Here is a 17,083-nt window from a genome sequence, read left to right as displayed (position 1 = left end):
TCTCCCGGGGTGGCGGCCACGTAGTACTTGTCTCTCCATTAGTGTTTCTCCTACCCAAGAATAGAATAAGCTGATTTCCTCCTCCTGTTGAGCACAAAATATGGAAGATACAAGACAAATATATGGTGGGATTGTTGAGACTTTGATAGAGAAGATGGAAGTCTTATGAAGGGGATAGGGTAGGCGTTAACAATGGAATAAATTTATGGTCAAAGAGATGTGGTGCTACCTAAGATAATCTACTCCCAAGATTTTAGAACAAATGGGGGAGATAGAAAAGATGGGACCAATATGATGAGACAAAGATGCAGAACAATATGACCATGAAGGGAAATTTAACATAAGAAACTCATACACGTTTAAGCTCATTCTTCTTCTTCTATTTCTTCTTCTTCTCATTCTTCTCATTCTTCTCATCCTTCATCTTCTATTTCTTCTTCTTCTTCTTCTATTTCTTCTTCTTCTTCTTCTTCTATTTCTTCTTCTTTTTTTTTCCAATGTTAAAAACAATTTTTTTCTTCTTCTTCTTTTTTTTCGAATAGAAGAAGAACATAAAAAAAATAAAACACCTTCCATTGAGTGGTTTCCAATCATCTTATCACAACTAGCATGAATGACATATCAATCACATTGGTCAAGAAAGAATGGAAAGAAGAATAAGATTGAGATAATGCAGAGTGAATCATAGACAGAAAAAGAGGCGAAGAGGCGATTCGCAGTGATACTACGGAAAGGAAGATAGACGTACATGGGAGATAGGCATATCCTTGGTAGTGGAATTAAGGTGATGATTGACAGAATGTGAAATGTGTGGGAAAAAAAATGAGGTGGTGGAAGACTACGTATTCTGTGCATAGGACTTGTAGAATGACTCACTCCTATCTTGAAATAAGAGTAGGCTAATGGTGAGACAACATACATAAGTGGGATCGGTTACTTCAAACTGATGGAATGGGGGATCTCATATCACTCATCAATATACCTTTGGAACATAGAGCTTCTACCCTTAGACTTTCCACTGTCTAATCACCCACGAGACACCCTCTCCAAATTGAATTTGACCCCGCATTGCTCAAAATCACCAATATTCTACCTCTAACATGCTCTTGATCTGCTCAAGGAGCTTACTTCTCTACACGTTCTCAAACCCATGGATGAAAAGTATGATTCATGTATATGCATATTAATCATGGTTGTAAGCAGGATCAATTCATGTAATATTCATCAAAATCAAATTCTATAAATGGTTTGCCATATAAAATGAACTAGCTCAACCCCCTATTAGAACATGCATGGTCCTCAATGCATAACTTAGAGAATAACCAAAACGAAAATTGAGGGAGAGAATGGCAAACAATGGGAATGGGTGTCGTTGTGCTCATTGAGGTGATAAGTGAAAGATCCTGGAGACGTTGCTGCTGCATAGGATATCATAAAGCTCCCATCCTGGTTAAGAGTACAATAGAAAACACAAACAAAATTAAGACAACCAAATAGTACAAAAAAGTCCTAAGATGAATGACAAGAATAAACAATTTAATTGAGAACTCTAATCGATTGATGATGTCGCCGCTGCCAAAGAAATATTTTCGTTGGCAGGGTGAGGCTCATATTCGATGAAAGGCTTCAAGCATTGCCCATTGACCTTGAATTCTGCCCCGCGTTTTGGGTCTTGAATGAGGACGGACCCGTTGTCAAAAGGTTGGCATACAATGTAAGGTCCATCCCATCTTGATTTAAGTTTCCCTGGAAAAAGTTTAAGTCGAGAATTATAAAGCCAGACTTTAAGTTCAGGGAAAAAAACCTCCCTATGAATGCGTTGATCGTGGAATGCCTTCATTTTGGTTTTACAGATACGGGAGTTCTCATATGCTTCATTTCGCAACTCCTCCAATTTATGTAGCTGCAATCAACGGTGTTCACCTGCATCATCTAGAGAGATATTAAGTTTTTTAAGAGCCCATAAAGCTCGATGTTTGATTTCTAAAGGAAGATGACAAGCTTTTCCAAAAACTTACCTGTATGGTGACATTTCTAGTGGTGTTTTATATGTTGTCTGATATGCCCATATTACATCCGACAACTTGTTCGACCAGTCCTTCCCATTAAGGTTGATAATTTTTTTCAGTAATTTTTTAATCTCTCTATTTGAGACTTCCACTTGGCCATTGGCTTGAGGATGATAGGGAGTGATAAGCCAATGGTGGACTTCATATTGTTTTAACAAATCTCTGAAGAATTTGTTGTTGAAATGAGTTACCCCATCACTAATAATAGCTAGCAGGCACCCAAACCTGGAAAGTATATGATCTTTGACAAATTTTACAACTACTTTATGATCACTGGTTCGTGTTTGTATTGCTTCTACCCACTTAGAGATATAACCCACACCTACCAAAATATATTCATATCCAAAAGAGGGGGGAAAAGGTCCCATAAAATCAATCCCCCAAAGATCAAACAATTCAACTTTGAGAATAGGTTGGGAGGCATTTTATCGTTGCGACCCACGATCACTAATGCTTGGCAATGAACGCATCTCATACAAAATTCATATGCATCCCAATGAAGATGCGGCCAATAAAATCCACATTGTAACACCTTATGCGCTGTGATATTGGAGGAGTAATGTCCCCAACATTGTACCACCTTATCCATTGTTCCTCTTCCGGTATACACCGTCTAAAATTTTGATCAACTCCCAATCTGAATAATTCAGGCTGATCCCAGTAATAGTTGATGTCAGACATCATTGATGGCATCGTTCGACATCATTTTGGTATCAAAGCCAGGTTTTAGATGCCCACAGCACGTCTCCATACCCTCGCAGCATAACATCTGCATTCATCCATTTTCAAAAACCCATCTAGGTGTCCCATCGAGGAACTGGCCATGGTCGTTGAGACGCAATCGAGTAGAAGGATGCATTCTGAAGGTTTGCCTTCACCGCGACGAGACGAATTGTTGCTGCTCGAAAGAGTCAGTCCTATATGACTTTTAGAGCCTCGTCCCATCATGCCTGAAGGTGGTGTACCACCACCTCCTTTGGAGCCCGGACAACCCACACCCGATGATAGAGGTGTCGACAGATCTCTCAATCCACGCCGACACGTTCGTGGATGCCGAGGATGAGCTCGATCCCACCGCACAGCCTCACGGTCACTAGGTGCTACCTACCCTAGTGACGTCGAGGACAACGCGAAGACAAGTCATCGCCCCCACGGGAAAGATCCCTTGGACGAGCCTACACCCCAGGCTCCTTCCACACGCAGCCGAGGAGCAGGAGATGGACGAGGGAGGATGCAGCAGTAGTATCAACCCCGGGAGGAGCCAAACGAGGAGCGTGGAGCATACCTCCGCACCCTAACCACCGTCGCCGATCGCATGGAGCAGCTACTAGCACGACCCGCGGTACCTCCGGTACCTGTCATCGTGCCCGAGCACATTGTGCCAGAACAAGCTCGTGACCCACCAATGGTGGTGTGTCCCCTGGAGCGACCTTGGATGCCCGTTGAAGATGATGAGTACCCGGACGATAGGTGGTAGGACAAGATGCTTCGGGACCGACATCCCGACCGATATCCTACACGTGACCCACAGGATGTCCATGTTCAGGATGGACAATGCCCATGAGACGACAATCATCGTGGGTATGAGGCTGACCTACCAGCCCGTCGAGACAATTACATCTGGCCCTATGATTGATTGTACGATGAACCTGATGAAGTTCCTCGATACCCTCCGCACTTGATACCTGATCATCACACTTCGTACGATGGTCAACCACGACAATGGGTTGACCATGATCGCTAACCGACCCCACCCCGACGACACATCGAACCGCGATTTGGAGGATACTCGGTACCCGAGCAGCACCCGGATGTGACGTAGGACGACTATGGGGTAGGCGAGGAAGGGCGGGACGACAGGACTAGGGGTAGGATAGGCGTGAGGGATAAAACAATCCACAGAAATTAATTTGACGTAGGACGACTACGGGGTAGGCGAGGAAGGGCGGGACGACAGGACTAGGGGTAGGATAGGCGTGACGGATAAAACAATCCACAAAAATTCACGGTCGGATCCGGACTTTAAAACCAATGAAAATCTGGTGGTGCAGCTCCGACCCTTATCGAGGGCGGGAGTACTGTCTTCCCCCACCGCGACGATGCCTAAGCACCGAAATCAATACGTCGAATTTACGTCGCGAGGAAACACTCGAGAGGTAGGTTGAAGAAGCAGAGAATCCAAACCAATTCAGATTCTGACGGCGGTGGAAACTTCCCGAGAAAACACTGGACGGAGAACACGTCGACACCAAAGAGTTCAGGCATACCTCAGCACCGTAGTGCGTGAAGAGGTTTTGGGCAATTCTGAACGTGACGAGGCTGGGCGAATCCGGGCGTTGAGCGGACCACTGGATGAGGACGAGGCCGGACGTTCTGGGCGTTGAACGGCCCTGGTTAAGTGCAGTTGTCGTGGGCACAGTGTCAAGCATGGGCAAACACCCCGCGCACTCCGCGCGCGCGCCGGCGCTCCGCGCGCTCAGCGCCCGTGCACGCTGCTCAGCGCGCGCAGCGCGCTGCTTGGCGCCGATGGCGTCCGGACAGGCAGCCGGGCGCGGTCTCGGCGGCCTTGGCGGCGCTATCGGGCAGGCGGGGCGGCGCGCGGCGGCGCGCGCGACGCGCGGCGCGCGTGGGCGGCGCAGGCGGCGCGCGCGCGTGCGGCGTGCGCGCGCGCGGCGCGCGGGCGCCGCGCGGCAGGGCACCGCGGCGCGGGCGGGCGCTGGCGGCGCGGGCGGGGCGCCGACGATGAGCGGGCGGGGCACCGGTGATGCGCGGGCAATCTGGGTGGCCCCTTGGCGGACTACCTGGGTAGCCTTGGGCGAGAGAGAGAGGAAGAGAGAGAGAGAGAGAGAATGGAGAGAAAGAGAGAGAAGAGAAAGAGAGTGGAGAGGGGAGGCCGATGTCTCAAGGCCGCGGCAGTGGCGGCAGTGGCGGCGGCGACGGCGACTAGGGTTTGGAAGGTGGAAGATAGGGTAGGCTGGGCAATCCTCCATGAAGAGTTAAACAAAAACTCAATTCTTGAATTATGATTGCCTAATGTTTCTTGAAAACAATGACCTATATATAGGCCTTGGAGGAAAGAGAAAATGACGAGAAAATAAAGACGTGCGCCGTGTCACGCCAAAGGGCAGTTGTGGATCTGCCTCTGGCGTCGTGTCATGACGCGCATAGGGACGTGCGTGGGTGGAGACGTGCTTGTCGACAGTTGTGGCATGTTGACTTCGGTTGACTCCGATTGACCGTGGTCCATAGCGGGCGTGTTGACTCCGGTTGACCGTGGTGACGCGTTCGATGTTGAAGTGTTGGTGTCCTCGCCATCAGGATGACTACGAGCGCCGACAAGAGGAGCATCGCGCCAGAATCCAGAAGAGCGTACAAGCTGATGTTGTCGTCTTTGAAGGGTTGAGGAAGCTAAAGGAGTTCAGCGACTGGGAGTCGAGCATGAAATCCTATTTTCGATGGTATCGCATGGACGACGACTTGTGCATGGAATATGTAGAGATGAGACTTGGCGGACAGGCCCAGATTGTCTGGGAGAACAAACGCGTCACAGCTGAGTGACGAGGATGACCCATCCTATCGTGGACCGAGATGGCTCAGAAGCTGAGGAGCAAGTATGTACCACGGCAGTACCAGATGATGTTATTCCTTTCATGGCTTGACCTATGAAAAGGCTGATAATCCGTGATGGAATACATCTAGGCTTTTGAGGAGTGTCGGATGCGGTGCCGGTTCGTGGGGGACCCGCAAATAATCATTGGCCTGTTTGCTCAAGGGCTTTGACTGACCTTGTGCAACGAGGTGCTTAAGCGCAACCCTATCGAGGTCGACGAAGCCTATCATATCATGGAACACCTAGAGCATCTTGGCAAGGAGACCGTTACACACGTTACCCCAACACCATAGCAGGCCACACCCGCCTGATCCACTTTGTCCACGTTTGCTTAGACTTCACAGAATGTCGGAGGGCAAGGAAATGCCCCAGTCTGATGTGAAACGACGACGGCCGGGATCGATCGGCGCGTTTCACGTCACAGGATTATGATGCGAATATATGGGATGTAAGCCGAATGATGAGAAAATACGAATGAGCAGATAAGGACTTGACGGATAGCGACGTCGGCCGTACCGGTCAACGAGAGAGGAGTGATCCTAAGATCAAACTCCCAATGACCCGCTGGACCTACTAGACGTCTACTAAGTGAGGGGCGTCTAACAGCCCTGGAGCGTTCGGCGTCCAAGTCGGATGACAGTCCGTCTACCACAAGAATCCCTACGCTCGACAAGGTGGCTAGTTCTATCCGATGGTGTTCGAGAATATCGCGGTAGCGGACGCGATAGGGGAAGATGAGACTGTCGAAGATAATAATACTGGAGTTTATGGGGGGAGATGAGACTGACCTTTGTATCGCTTAGTCCAAGGCGTCCAAGTCGTCGAGCGGATGCTTAGTGTCGGATCGTGCGGGCGAGTGTCGTTGACGAGGACGAAACCGGGTGTGGACGGTGCGGTCATAACTACCAGCAGAGAGCTGAGTCCACGGGTGGTGTGTAGCAAGAGTCAGAGCAAAGGGCACACAAGGCCCGCGCTTGGCTGGCGCACGGCGCAGCCGTGTGGGCGGGCAAGACAGCGAACCAAGTATCGTGGGAATAGTCGTGTGGGTGGGGCAGAAAACCAAGAAATCGGTTATGGCGTAGAGAGTGGGAGTCAAGAAATCAAGAAAGGTGAGGGCGATGGGAGGGTGAAGGGGAGGACGAAGGGGAATCAAGGAGATATGGTGAGATCAAGAAATCAAGAAATTCAAGAAACCATGGAATCAAGAAATCAAGAATTCAAGAAATCAAGAGGAAAGAAAGGTGGACGATCAAGAAAGGCAAGAGGAGGTAGTTGGGAATCAAGAAACGATGGGGAAAAGGAGGGTGGGCGATCAAGAAAGGCGAGAGGGGGCGGTTGGGAATCAAGAAACGATGGGGAAAGGAGGGTGGGTTATCAAGAAAGGCAAGAGGAGGCGGTTGGGAATCAAGAAATGAAGGGGAAAGGAGGGTGGGCGATCAAGAAAGGCAGGAAGAGGTGGTTGGATGATCAAGAAGGGCAGGGGAAGGGGAGAGGGCGATCAAGAAAGGGTAGGGGAAGTAGTTGGGCGATCAAGAATTTCAAGAAAATGGAGGATGAGAATGGGTGGCGTTCAAGAATCGGCGGGAAAGATCAAGAAATGGGGTTAGATGATCAAGAAGCGAGTGTGAAGGGATGGCGTCCAAGGAAATGTGGGCGAGATGGGCTGGATGAAGGAGAAGGGGGGGGGGAGGATGTGGTGGAAGATGGGCAGGGGGGGGGTCAAGAACCTGGCTGGCGTCGGGTTCTTGATGGTTGGGGCAATGCTCCCTCGACGGAGCGGATTCCCAGCTTGGTCACGGAGTGATCTCGACGGAGACTCTTCTCAGCCCTGAAGGACAGCGACTTCTTGAAAATCTTTAACCCGTGCCGGAGTGATCTCGACTGCACGCTTCAGCACGATCCTCTTGGAGTGATCTCGACAGAAGAAACGTGGGCTCTACCCACGGAGTGATCTCGACGTGGGGTGGGGCTAGCCAAAGCCCCTACACTAGAACTACGATAGGGGGAAGATCAATTGCAACTCAATTTTCAACAATGACTTCCAAATGTTCCTTGGGCATGCCATCCCCTTATATAGGGAGGATGGGTGCCAAGAGAATGTGGGAGAGGACGAACCGTCGCAAGACGTGGTTCGGCCTCTCCTTACAAATTCAAAATACAAATGAAAAAAGGAAATGAAAAACAAAGGACGGGGTCCAACACTTGCCCAATCCCTAAATCCAGAAATGTAAGAAAAAAAAAACAAATATAAATGAAAATGCATACTTACCCGGAGTACTTAAACCCCGGATGGCGAGTGTCGGCGCGAGCTGCTCGTCGTGGCTGTCAACACCATCTCTGATGCGATTGTCGTCCGACTAGGGTTGGCAGCCATACCCCACCCGACTCCCTATGACGTGTCGTGGATTGATGCTTCATCCTTTCCGGTGAAATGTAAATGCCACGTCTCATTGAAGGTGAGCACCTACGATGAAGCATCCTCTGTGACGTACCTCCTATGAAAGTAGGAAGCATCATCTTAGGCCGTCCTTGACTATATGACAACGACCTCACTCTAGCCGGAAGGACGAACATGTGTTTGTTCATGTACCAAGGACGGAGGGTTACGTGGTACCTATAAACCATGAAGCCGGCAAACAAGACGGTCCCGACCAACCCAATAGGGTTAGTGGTCATTCATGGCACCTTGTTCGCCCGAGACCTGGGACGCGAGATTGACGACATGCCAGTGTGTTTAACCGTCACTCTCAACGCATCCCCAAATGCACCCATAGCTCCCTAACCACCCGTAGTTGAGACCCTCATATCGGAGTTTAGTGATGTGCCCCCCGATGACTTATCCGGCAAATTACTGCCGATGCGTCACATACAACATGCGATTGACCTCATGCCCGGAGCATCATTGCCGAATTTGCCCCATTACCAAATGGAGCCGTAGAAGTACAAGGAACTTCTACGATAGGTCCACGAGCTACTTGTGAAAGGCCTCATCCAGGAGAGCATTAGCCCGTGCGGTACCCGCACTTTTGGCCCCAAAGAAGGATGGCACGTGGCATATGTGCTGCGATAGTCGAGCCATCAACAAGGTAACGGTCAAGTACCATTTTCCCATTCCCCATATACAGGACCATCTTCGACATGATGGCAGGATCCACTATCTTCTCAAAGATAGATCTCCGTAGTAGCTACCATCAGGTATGGATTCATCCTGGTGACGAATGGAAGACCGTCTTTAAGATTAAAGATGGGTTGTATGAGTGGAGGGTCATGCCCTTCGGCCTCTCCAATGCGCCGAGTACTTTCCAACAGCTCATGAACGAAGTACTCGGTGCGTTCATCGGCAAGTTTGTCATCGTCTACTTTGATAACATTCTCACATATGGTTACACGCGAGATGATCATCTTGAGCATCTTCAACAGGTCTGCACGGTTCTCCAAGGAGAACAATTATAATGCCCATCTAAAGAAATGTAGCTTCCTTACCCCAGAAGTTACATTCCTAGGTTTTATCGTATCAGCTCAGGGCATCGCAGCCGACCTAGAGAAGGTCTGAGCCATCATGTCATGGCCTCCCCTGGCTTACGTCCATGATGTACGAAGTTTCATCGGACTCGCCACAAATATAGTTCTGTTAGGGCTCCTATCACCAATTGCCTAAAGGTAGAGCCGTTAATGTGGACATGGGGAGTAGATCGAGTTTTCTAGCGAGTGAAGCTCATGATGACTCAGGTGCATGTCCTCCACCTCCCGGACTTTGGGAAGGCCTTCGAGGTTACCTGTTACACTTCTGGCGTCGGGATTGGTGGAGTGCTCAGCCAGGAAGGGCACCCCGTGGAGTTCTTCAGCGAGAAGCTGAATGACGCGAGACTCTGCTACTCGACCTACGACGAGGAGTTCTATGCCATCGTCCAAGCATTGAAGCATTGGGGGCACTATCTCCTCTCAAAGTAGTTTGTACTTTTCTCGGATCACGAGGCACTCAAGTACCTACATCCACAACAAAAGTTGAGCGACCACCACGCGAGGTGGATAGAGTACTTAATGTCATGAAGCACAATCAGGGAAAAGATAACGTCGTCGCCAATGCACTCAGTGGATGAGCGCATGTGCTTAATGTCATGAAGGTAAAGATTATAGGGTTTGAGCAGATTCGAGAAGGGTACACTAGCTGCCATGACTTCGGGCCTATCGTCATGGAGAACCAGCGAGAACCATCATGCGAGCTCAGGGACTATGTCATCACCGACGGTTACCTGTTTTTTCGAAACAGGCTGTGCCTACCACGCACGTCACTTCTTGACTTCCTAACTTGGGAATGTCATGCAAGTGGTCTTAGTGGCCACTTTGGCCGCAACAAGACCATAACCGCCGTAGAATACCAACTCTACTAGTCTAGCTTTAAGTGTGAAATTGGTAACATTGTCACCAGTGCCATGTATGTGCCTTGGCCAAACAGGTCAAGAGGAGCGCCAGGTTATGCACCCTGCTGCCGGTGCCACAGTGTCCATGGACTTCATCCTAGGGACTTCATCCTAGGGTTTCCCCATACCGTATGACAACATGATTCTATCATGGTTGTCGTTGATAGGTTCTCGAAGATGGCACACTTCATGCCTTGCGCGAAGACATCCGACGCAATTCAAGTCGCGCACTTCGATCGTCTCCGACCGGGACGTCTGCTTCATGAGTCACTTTTGGAAGACCTTGTGGAGTCTCTTTAGGATGAAACTCAAGTTTTCGACGGCTTACCACCCTCAAGCCGCTGGTCAGACTGAGGTAGTCAATCGAAGCTTTGGTAATCTACTTCGGTCTCTAGTAGGCGAGCACCTCACAACATGGGACTTGATTATTCCCCACGCTGAGTTTGCGTACAACTCCTTGGTGAATCAAACCACAGAGTTGAGTCCTTTTGAGATCGCTTATGGCCAGGCTCCTCGTTGACCCCTCGACTTAGCACCCGTAGATCCTAATGTTAGGGTTTATGAGGACGGTATTGCATTCGCCCAGCATGTTCCCTCGTTGCATAAGCATATTCATGATAGAATCATGAGTCAAAATGCATTGTACAAGCAGGTGCCGACTTGCATCGCCGACCCCGAGTGTTTGACGGGGGAGACCATGTGATGGTGAGACTTAGACCAGAGAGATATTTTCTTGGGACGGCAACTAAGCTACATGCTCATAGCGCTGGCCCGTTCTCGATCCTCCGAAGAGTGGGCGATAATGCCTACATCGTCGAAATCCCTCCTACGTGGGGGATCAGCTCCACGTTTAATGTGGCGGACCTGGCTACGTATCGAACCCCTTCTCCCCCCTCCGGTCCAGCCTTTCTAGACCCCTTCAGTGTGAGTGAGTTTGCCATGACCACTCCCTCGATCATTTCACCCGAGGCATGCGCCAATTGATTATATACTAGAGGAGGTGATTAACTATGCAAGGGACAAGGTATCGCAGAGGTTATTGGTGTGTTGGTAGGGACGCACAAGCACGGATGATTCTTGGATCACGGAGGACGATCTACGATGCCTGCGGCCGCATCTTTTTCAGCCATTGTCGTTCGCCACCACCAACTCGTCGGAGCCGAATTCTTTCGACCCTGGGAGGATTGATGGAGCACATCTAGACAACGCCAATGAATCATCAGCAGAGCCGTCATCTCCGTCATCGCCGTCATCAGCATCGCCACCGGTCCGTGTCCAGCCTGACCAACACGTCAAAGCGCCCATGAAGAAGCCCAGGTTTAAATACCTTGGGTAGAGCACGTGCATGTTCGTATCATTGTGTTTTTGTCTTCGTCCGTATTGTTTTCGTCATCATTTTCATCTTTCACGTCGTTTTATTCCATTTGTCCTTTAATTGTGTTTTAAAAGGGGGGTCTCTTATTGGACTCCCCTTGTTGGACCCTTTGTATGGGGCCCATCATGGCCCTATATAAGGCCATGATGGCCCCACATTCTTCCCCAGATCAAGAATTTTGTGTTGCAGTTATCCCACGTCCAGGTCTCATCTTGAGAGAAAAAGAAGAAGAGAAAGAAGAAGGGGAGAAGGTAGAGAAGGAGAGGATCACACAGGCCAAGGCTTCTGTGTTGCGCTCTGTCGATACAACAGTGGTGGCACGAGCATGACCACTCAATTCTGTGCCTCACGGTTCCCCTCCGTGTTGACAGCACCCAAAATCATCCATCGGGTGACTAGGACGGCTTCACTGATTATTCTGCATCGATTGCACATCTCACACAGCTGGCGTCATGATTTTCTATACCTACTCAGCCCGCACTCCATTGTTTGATTTTTGGCGATTTTGCTGGACGTTGTCCTACCGCACGATGCTACTCAACCTCGTGTGGTCTGCCATGGAAATTTGGCTCGTGCCCCTCTGGGACGGTCCCCAATTCCTACTCCCATACAAGGTACGGTTGAACTTTGACCGCGGTGTTGCACCACCACGGTCTTGGCTTCACACTTCACCCACTTCATGGTCGGCTCATAGATTCACCTGAGATCAGGATTTCTGCCGACAGTCTACTCCATTCATGGTCGCTTTGCCTGGCCTCGCCCGGTGCTGACTCACCAGCCATAACATCTGAGTCCTGTTCACATCGTCCGTTCAAGGCCATGCCACCAGTTCACTACTACCACAAAATAAATGGTCAGGAATCACCGCTCGTGTGCCATCCACTCGATCGTATGTTGTTTTGAGCCGCAAAGCTTGCCGCACTGATTGAGCCACCGTGCCGCTCCACTACCCGCTGATCGTTATCTTGCCCTGCCTCTCCCGACAAGTTGTCGGTCGCCGCTCGCGTGTGCCGATAGGTTCCACTCGAGTCGATCCACCTCAGGGTTGCCCACCGGACTTGACCGTCCACTTGAGCCCTTTGCTGCTAGCAGTCTCTATCTCTCTCCTTGCCTTCTTTCTCTGACATCTCGCTTCAAGGCCGCGCCATTGCCACCTGTTGAGTTACACAGTGGCGTCTCCCGACACACCTCTGCTCATCTTCCCTCGCCAGCTCGCGCACTGATCAAGATTGTGACGACGAATGCTGCCACTCATGAGGTATGCCGTTCCCTTGCTCATCAGTTACATTACGTCTTCCAGTATATTTTCGACTGTACTCCACCGCGCTCGGGTTAGATTAGGTGATAGAAAATACATTGAGAAAACTACGAGCGGAGCGTCTTCCTAGGTACGGACAGAACCCATTTGTTACGTGCGAGCCCCAACAAAATTGTTCTGTTCGGCGCCATAGTCACCGTCATCACTTCGACGAGGTTGAGAAGGTTACCGTCATCATCACAGGTCGCCCACTTCGGAGCTCCGAACTTGGTGGATTCCACCTTGTCAGCCCTGCACATATATTCCACCTAGGTCACTCGCATCATGTAGTCACATTGATTTAGAGAATTTACCCGTTGGACGACGCCATCGACGACGTCCAACATCAATAATACTTGACGTCCTTAAAAAATATTTTTTGATCATCATAATCCCAACCATTTGGTAATTGACCAATAACTAAATAATTCACTACATGGGCATACTATGGTAATTTCCTAGTGAAAATTCCTAGAATTTGCTCATTGGCATTGGAGAAGGCATTGATAATCGGGAGAGATGATCTGCTGCCCCATTATCCACTCCTCGCCTATCTCGAATTTCAATGTCAAACTCTTGCATCAATAAAATCCACCTCATTAGTCTAGGTTTGGCTTCCTTCTTGCTTATCAAATGTTTAAGAGAAGCATGATCCAAAAAAATTATAATCTTACTCCCTATAAGGTAGGATCTAAATTTATGTAAAGTAATTCCTTTTCTATGGTAGAATAATTTACCTGAGCAGTGTCTAAAGTCTTACTTGCGTAATAGAGAGCTGTAGGTTTCTTATCTTTCTGTTGTCCCAAAACTGCTCCCACGGCATAATCTGAAGCATCACAAAAAAATTCAAAGGGAACACTCCAATTTGGGGCTTGTAAGATAGGAGCCACCACTAATGCCTCTTTAATCAAATTAAAAGCCAACTAGCATTCATCATTCAAAATGAGTTCTTTGTCTTTAGAAAGAAGTAAAGCTAGGGGTTTAGCCACTTTGGCAAAATCTTTGATAAAACAACGATAAAATCCAGCATGGCCCAAAAAGCCCCAAAGCTGCTTTAGGATCGTGGGCAGTGGAAGCTCCTTGATGATCTCGATCTTTGCCTTGTCCACCGCCAGGCCCTCCTTGCTGATATGGTGGCCTAGAACAATCCCCCGTCCACCATAAAATGGGATTTCTCCCAACTGAGCACTAACTTGTTTTCCTCACAAATCAGTAATACGTTATCCAAGTTAGACAAACAAAATTCAAAAGATTCTCCAAACACAGAAAAGTCATCCATGAAAACCTCTAGGCATGTACCAATAAGATAAAAAAACATAGCACTCATGCACCTTTGAAAAGTGGCTGGTGCATTACAAAGTCCAAATGGCATTTTTCTAAAAGCAAATGTTCCTAGAGGACCTGTGAATGTAGTCTTATCCTGATAATTTTTCATGAATTCCAATTTGATTGTACCCTGAGTAACCATCTAAGAAACAATAAAAACTTTGGCCTGCTAACTTTTCAAGGATTTGATCAATAAAAGGCAAGGGATAGTGGTCTTTTTTGGTTGCTAAATTTAACTTCCTATAATTTATGTAAACCCTCCAACTTGAAGCTACCCTAGTTTGGATCTCTTCTCCGTCTTGATTTTTTTGGACAGTAATTCCCGTCTTTTTGGGTACTGCATGAATCGGACTCACCCACTTACTATCTGAAATACGGTGAATAAAGCCAGCTTTGAGCCACTTAGTGATTTCTTTGGAAACAACATCATACAAATAAGGGTTTAGGCGCTGAGGATGTTGTAAAGATGGCTTTGAACTGTCTTTGATAAAAATTATATGCTGGCAAATATCAGGGCTAATTCCCTTTATGTCTTCTATCGCCCATCTAGTGGAACTTTTATGTTTCAATAACACCTCTAAAAGATTAGCCTCCTGCTCCATTGTAAGTGTAGATGAGATAATAACTGGATACATTTTTCCTGGACCTAGGAAGGCATATTTTAGATTAGAAGGAAGGGGTTTCAACTCTAATTTCCCATAGGCATAGATATGTGATCATGCATGCTATCACACTTCTTTTCTTTTATGTCATCCTCTCCCTCTTCAAAGTCACTTCCATTCACTGCCAACATATCATAAGTCATATTTTCTATAGAATTGCCTTCATCCTATTCATCATCTAAGGAGCAAGTATAAACATCTTCTTGACTACTATCAGGAAATTTCATCAATTAAGAAATTGGTAGTTTAATCTCCTCTTTTCCCATTTGAAATTTAATCTTCCCTTCATTCCAATCGGTGTTCACTCTTGTTGTAGCTAAAAATGGGCATCCCAAAATAACGGGTGCATGACTAATCTTTCCCAAAATTGTCACATCTACCACTATAAAGTCCATAGGAATGGAACATTTCTCAACTTTCATAACTACATCCACTAACTGACAACATGGTCTTCTAATTGATCCATCCGCTAATTGCAATTCTAAATTCACTAGTTGCAATTCTCGAAATTTAAAAGTTTCAAATAACACGTTAGGCATAGTATTCACGCTTGCTCCCGAATCAAGTAAGGCTTTACTAAATATTTCACCCCTAATTTCGCATTTGATTACTGGTGCTTCTGGATCTTTGCGCTTTTGAGGCAATTCATTCAAAAAGATTGAGCTAATATTCTCTGAAAGTTGAATCCTCTTTTGCTTCCTACGAGGTGTGCAGAGGTTTTTCACAAATTTGGAGTAACCAGGGAAGTATTGTATTGCATCTATAACAGGGATTTCAACTGTGGCATCTTTTAAATACTCAAGAAGTGGGCTCTCCTTCGACTTCTCTTTCTTGGAGTGTAGAGCACTAGGGAAAGGAATAGGCGGACACTAGGCTTTGGGATTGGGTTCCTTTCCATGATTTACATCTCCTACAATCTCCTTGCCGTTTTCTTGTTCATCTAGATTTTCCTCAACCACCTTTTGTATTTTTATTGCTGCAAATGGATTGGGTAGTTCTCTCCCACTTCTAAGTCTAGACACGGCATTTATCTCTCTTTCTTTATTATTCTCTAACATGGCATGCACTTCATGGGTATGCTGACTAGCTATGCTACACATATTATCAACATAAAGCAAATTACTAGGATTAATGCAAGCTTGGGTAGGGATCTTACCTGGTTTTGGGCCCATCTTTGTGGAGTCTCCACAAGTACCTTGTGGATCTCCACCGTGCATAAATGATTGGCCAACGTGAAGTCCCATCTCTGCCTTGTGCTTATCCATCTCTCGCAGATGCCTCTCCTCCATTTCTTCAATAAGCTTGAGCATCCTCTTCTTGTCCTCTTGAAGCTCTTCAATCACCTTGGTGAGAGTTGCATTGGTGGGATCTAAAAAATTCTGGTAAGGTTGATAATGTTCTTGTTGATGTGAATGGTTCGCTTTCTGTTGGAATTGTTGTTGAGGTGGGCAATTGTTATTGTTCCATCGTTGTCCTCCTAAGTTTCCTCTAGGGATCCAATGAGCATTGTTCGTCTCCTACCTACCTATGGCATTCACCTCTGAGATCATTGGGCAAACTTCTCCGGCGTGGCTATCACTTGAGCATGTCTCACATCGAGTTATTGGTTACTCAAAGAATGGTTGTGTGATTCTCCACTACTTTGACCTTGCCATAAGGAGATCATTTTTTCATTCATCTTCTCCGTGGCTTTTCCCATCATGATACCAATCTGTTTTTCCATTCGGTCCATGGTGATCTTAGATTCAACTCCTCTAACATCAAACAATCCACCTTTTCGATGGGTAACCATTACATGATCGGAAGCATCTTGGTGGTAGGCTAGATTGTTTGACATTTTTTGTAGAAGAGCCATAGCTTCATCTCCATACATTTCTGCTATTGCACCTCCACTCGAAATATCTTCTCTTCCATTTTCGACATCATTCAATCCTTCATAAAATATTTGAACTAACTCCCATTTGAGAATGCCATGGTGGGGGCATTTTCTTATGAGCCCCATCAATCTTTCCCAAGCTTCACTGACAGTGTCATTACCCTGCTGAAAATTCCTAATTTCTCTTCTGAAAGAGTTCGCCCTTGCTACTATATGGTATCTCTATAATAAAGTTTTTCCGTCTCATTCCATGATTCAAAGTTTGTCCCCAGTGTTCTAAACCAATCTTTAGCTCTATCCTTTAGGGCATGACATGAGGGAATAGTTTCATTCTCACTGCTTCCTTAGAAATCCTAAGGTAGGTGCAACTAAAATTTTTTCTAAGAAATCATATGGCTCCTCATTTGCCTTCCCTAAAAAGGATGGTAGTAACTGAAATTGGTGTGG

The 17,083-nt window shown here is 47.3% G+C and overlaps 1 non-coding gene across 1 annotated transcript; it reads left to right on the top strand.

Annotated features, from left to right (window-relative positions):
* The first annotated feature begins 16,727 nt into the window (after positions 1–16,727).
* On the top strand, positions 16,728–16,833 carry LOC144710760 (small nucleolar RNA R71). The gene has a single exon (XR_013583404.1). It is a non-coding gene; the product is annotated as a small nucleolar RNA R71 (small nucleolar RNA).
* The last annotated feature ends 250 nt before the right edge of the window (positions 16,834–17,083 follow it).

The sequence above is a fragment of the Wolffia australiana genome, chromosome 12 (assembly GCF_029677425.1).
Source record: "Wolffia australiana isolate 7733 chromosome 12, ASM2967742v1".
NCBI lineage: Eukaryota > Viridiplantae > Streptophyta > Magnoliopsida > Alismatales > Araceae > Wolffia > Wolffia australiana.
Note: the sequence above shows the minus strand (reverse complement) of the source record. Positions and strands in the feature narration are given on the sequence as shown.